This window comes from Etheostoma cragini, chromosome 5 (genome assembly GCF_013103735.1).
Source record: "Etheostoma cragini isolate CJK2018 chromosome 5, CSU_Ecrag_1.0, whole genome shotgun sequence".
Classification (NCBI taxonomy): domain Eukaryota; kingdom Metazoa; phylum Chordata; class Actinopteri; order Perciformes; family Percidae; genus Etheostoma; species Etheostoma cragini.
In genome coordinates, this window is record NC_048411.1 from 8,636,866 (window position 1) to 8,642,555 (window position 5,690).

A 5,690-nucleotide genomic window follows, 5' to 3' on the forward strand; every position below is an offset into this window, starting at 1 on the left:
AACCAGTAGGGACCATAGACTGTGGTCCCAACCGGTTAATATTAACGGTCTATGGTAGGGACATAACACCGGGTTAACAGCAGCCGGTACAGTAAACATAGCCTAGCTAGCTAGCTGGCTACGATGTCAGTACAGTACTATCAAAGACCCTTGATCCTTCTCAACTCTCTGGTAATATTCTATTCACAAAATACAACCAATATTACGGTAATGTTAAATCTTACTTGTGAAAAGTAATCCCCCGAGCCCTGTTTTCAATGGTCCGCCGATTTGAGCAGGAATATGCTGCACAGTGCTCTGGCATCTTGTATCTTCTGCTGCTAAGTAACGAGTATGACCGGTCCAAGATGGCGGCTGGAATTCTCGCGCTGAGCTGCCAGTGCACCGTCTATTATATTATGTCTATGAGTGAGACACCCCCTTCCTAGCTGTGATTTGTGCATCTGAACAGGAAGCGGTGGATTTGTGCAAATCCCACTCCAGGCTGTAGGTGGAGCCAGAGGAGCCGACCTGCTTCATGTAGTTCTAGTCAGTTTTCAGCAAATATGACAGAAAGTTAGTTCTATAAGTCTTACCTAATGCCCTTTAGTAACAAATGCATGGGATAGTTTTTCCATTTTTTAATATAACAGAGGACCTTTATATTCACCTTAGTCCCTCCCAAATTGATACATTTGTATCAATTGATGACTGAGCTTCTCCCCCTATCTCTAAGGGAGACGCCAGCCACCCTCCTGAGGAAACCCATTTCGGCCGCTTGTACCCTGGATATTGTTCTTTCGGTCATAACCCAGCCCTCATGACCATAGGTGAGGGCAGGAACGAAAATTGCCCGGTAGATCGAGAGCTTTGCCTTCTGGCTCAGCTCTCTTTTCGTCACAACGGTGCAATAAACGGAATGTAATACCGCAACGGCTGCTCCGATTCTCCGACCAATCTCACGCCCCATGGTCCCCTCACTCGCGAACAAGACACAAAGGTACTTAAACTCCTTCACTTGGGGTAAGGACTCACTCCCTACCTGAAGAAAGCACTCGATCGGTTTCCTGCTGAGAACCATGGCCTCAGATTTAGAGGTGTTGATCCTCATCCCAGCCGCTTCACACTCGGCTGCGAACCGATCCAGTGAATGCTGAAGGTCACAGACCGATGATGCCATCAGGACCACATCATCCGCAAAAAGCAGTGATGAGATTCCGAGCCCACCGAACTGCAAACCCTCCCCGCCCCGACTACGCCTCGATATCCTGTCCATACATTTTACAAACAGGATTGGTGACAAAACGCAGCCCTGGCGGTGGCCAACCCTCACCTGGAACGAGTCCGACTTACTGCCGAGAACCCGGACACAGCTCTCGCTTTGATCATACAGAGATTGGATGGCCCTGAGAAGGGACCCCCTCACCCCATATTCCCGCAGCACCTCCCACAATGTCTCCCGGGGGACCCGGTCATACGCCTTTTCCAGATCCACAAAACACATGTAGACTGGTTGGGCATACTCCCAGACCCCCTCCAAGATCCTTGCGAGAGTAAAGATCTGAGCCGTTGTTCCACGACCAGGACGGAATCCGCATTGTTCCTCTTCAATCCGAGGTTCGACTATCGGCTGAACCCTCCTTTCCAGCACCTTGGAGTAGACTTTACCAGGGAGGCTGAGAAGTGTGATACCCCTATAATTGGCACACACCCTCTGGTCCCCCTTCTTGAAGAGGGGAACCACCACCCCGGTCCGCCACTCCTTAGGCACCGTCCCCGACCTCAACGCAGTGTTGAAGAGGCGTGTCAACCAAGACATCCCCTCCACACCAAGAGCTTTCAGCATTTCTGGACGGATCTTGTCTTGAGTTGTTTGACTTCCTCAGCGACTTCCACCAGGGAAATTGACGACAATCCCCCATCATCCTCCAGCTCCACCTCTACCACAGAGGCCGTGTCAGCTGGATTCAGGAGTTCCTCAAAGTGCTCCTTCCACCGCTCTATTACCTCCCCAGTTAAGGTCAACAACGTCCCATCCTTACTGTATACAGCTTGGATGATTCCTCGCTTGCCCCTCCTGAGGTGGCGAACGGTTTTCCAGAAGCACCTTGGTGCCGACCGAAAGTCCTTCTCCATGTCCTCTCCAAACTTCTCCCACAACCGCTGCTTTGCCTCTGTCAAGGCAGAGGCTGCAGCCCTTCGGGCCCGTCGGTACCCTGCAGCTGCCTCTGGAGTCCTCCGAGACAACAAATCCCGGAAAGACTCCTTCTTCAGTCGGACGGCTTCCCTGACCACCGGTTTCCACCAGGGTGTTCGGGGGTTACCGCCCCTTGAGGCACCTAAAACCCTAAGACCACAGCTCGCTGCCGCAGCTTTAGCAATGGAAACTTTGAACATTGTCCACTCAGGTTCAGTGTACCCAGCCTCCACAGGGATGCCCGAAAAGCTCCGCCGGAGGTGTGAGTTGAAAGTCCGTCGAACAAGGGCCGCCTCCAGACGTTCCCAGTTTACCCGCACTACCCGTTTGGGCTTACCAGGTCTGTCCAGAGTCTTCCCCCACCCCCTGACCCAACTCACCACCAGATGGTGATCAGTTGACAGCTCTGCCCCTCTCTTCACCCGAGTGTCCAAAACATACGGCCTCAGATCAAATGAAACAATTATAAAATCGATCATAGACCTTTGGCCTAGGGTGCTCTGGTACCACGTACACTTATGAGCATCCCTATGTTCGAACATGGTATTTGTGATGGACAATCCATGACTAGCACAGAAGTCCAACAACAGACAACCACTCTGGTTTAGATCAGGGAGGCCGTTCCTCCCAATCACGCCTCTCTAAGTATCTCCATCATTGCCCACGTGTGCATTGAAGTCCCCCAGCAGAAATATGGAGTCCCCTACTGGAGCCCCATACAGGACTCCATTCAAGGTCTCAAAGAAGGCAGAATACTCCGAACTCTTGTTTGGTGCATATGCACAAACACCAGTCAGAGTTTTCCACCCTATCACCCGCAGGCGTAGGGAGGCGACCCTCTCATCCACCGGGGTAAGCTCCAACGCAGCGTCGCTCAGCCGGGCGCTTGTGAGTATCCCCACACCCGCCCGGCGCCTCACACCATGGGCAACTCCGGAGTAGAACAGAGTCCAACCCCTATCCAGGAGTACGGTGCGCTGCCACCCATGTAGCAGCGCACCCGACCCCTTTGGATCCTCCCACAGGTGGTGGGCCCATGGGCTGGAGGGAGAGGTGCCACGTTGCTTGTTCGGGCTGTGCCCGGCCGGGCTCCGTGGCAAACCCGGCCACCAGATGCTCGCTCCCGAGCCCACCGTCTGGGCCTGGCTCCAGAAGGGGGCCCCGGGCTTCTTCCGGGCGGGGTCCTTCTATCCGTTCCTTGTTCAACCATCGAAGTCTTTTAACCATTCTTTGTCCGGCCCCTCCCCTGAGACCTCTTTGCCATGGGAGACCCTACCAGGAGCATAAAGCTCCAGACAACACAGCCCTCAGGTTCATAAGGACACACAAACCACAAAGGAATGGTTCACAAATTAACGTATCCAGGTGTTAGAATGGCCAAGTCAAAGTCCAGACCTTAATCCAATCGAGAATATGTGGAAAGAACTGAAAACTGCTGTTCACAAACGCTCTCCATCCAACCTCACTGAGCTCGAGCTATTTTGCAAGGAAGAATGGGCAAGAATTTCAGTCTCTCGATGTGCAAAACTGATAGAGACATAGCCCAAGCGACTTGCAGCTGTAATCGCAGCAAAAGGTGTATTAACGCAAGGGGGCCGACTAATTTTGCATGCACCACTTTTCAGTTTTTTATTTGCTAAAAAAGTTTAAAATATCCAATAAAATTCATTCCACTTCACAATTGTGTCCCACTGGTTTGTGATTCTTCACAAAAAATAAAATTTTTATATCTTTATGTCTGAAGCTTGAAATGTGTCACAAGGTTGAAAAGTTCAAGGGGGCCGAATACGTTCGCAAGGCACTGTATATTGTTCCAGACGTAGTTCACTAAGCAATCCCTAAACCTAATGTAATTCAACTTCTTTACATCAAATTATTCTCTTGACATGTAAATTTATCTTTTGAATTTACACACATCATTTGTGAAATGCATGGCACAATTCGAATCGGACCAAAAAATAATTCTCTCATTGACTCCCTTTCATATTTTTACGGAAAAGATAGATCCCATGGACTGGAAGTAGAAGGGTGGGACTTCAGCTCTCTGTTGCTCTGACTTAAAGCGTTTGAAGAGAGCTCTTTAAGCAGATCTCCCATCAGCTTTTAACACTCCAATTCAGATAGTGAAAACGCTCTGGGTGGTAAATGGAATACTGAAATCTTACTTATTTTGTTGTGTATTCTGAACTCCATTCATTTGTAGCTACCATTAAACACATACTGTACGTTAGGGTATTAATAATGTTAGATAGACATAGACATAAAACCAGATCTAATTGGTATTCGAAAGAATATTTATTGTGAACAGGGCAAAACAAAAACTTACTTACAACAAAGATTATGGGCCGATGGGTGCTGTGGAAATCAAAAACCTTAATATAACAAAAAGAGATCCTCAAAAAAGGAAGACTGTTACAAGTATAAGAAACAAAAGGATAAGCAAACATTCTCTAACATAATTACTTAAGACAATTCTCCCAGCACCCCAGCACCTAATTCCTCTATACAAGTAAAACCTGTTAGATGGTCAAAAGGATATCAGTTGTTATATCTCAACCCTGGTTGCTTCCTCACTCTCATTCACTGAAGCAAACAAATCTGGTCTGGCAGCTGCCCTCAGTCAGGCTCTTTGTACTGGTGGCAGACTTCAGTGGCACTCCTTGATTGGCCCTTCAGTTGTGCATGCTGCACCACTTGGCATGCACAAGTAGGAACACGCAAACACACACACACACACACACACACACGTACAGGAGGGTGCCAATGGCAGCCGTTGCTCATTTTCACAGAGGTTATGCAGAGTAAAAATTACAAAATTACAACTTTGGGTGATGTATTGGTGTCTTCCAAAGATGCTTTTCATGCTATTCTTCTGACTCCCCAGGCCCAGGAAAACCCCTAAGGAGAGTGGCCTAGACTTGGTCTGTCCCATCATTCTCCAACAGTCCAACCCTGTACTGGAAGAAGAAGAGGACAATACAGAGGATGAAGCCGATAGAGCCTTCAACATTATAAAGATTGGTAAGAACCTACATTTACATTTTTGTTTCCTTTATAATACTTTCAGATGCAGGGAGAAACTTTCGTTCTGAGCTTTGTCACACAGAAAGAAGGTGAAAATATGCAATGGTGCTCCATTTTGGTCACCTTGGATGTGTGATCCAGGCCTACCTCAGTCCAAGGTAACTCAATTTAATAAGCAATTCACAACCTGCAGAAAACTAAAAATAATATCTTAAGTGCATTATTCACAGCAGTGAAAAAAGAAATTAAAGGGCCAGTCTTACAAATGACAAAGACATCCTATAAAAAGTGAAGTTAAAAACATACTCAACGTTTACTTTGACATTGGAGCTGTCGATTAGTTCACTCTTTATGCAACTAAACTAAAACTTCTGTAAATATAATATATGGTACACTCACCTAAAGGATTATTAGGAGCACCTGTTCAATTTCTCATTAATGCAATAATATAATCAATCAATCACATGGCAGTTGTTTCAATGCATTTAGG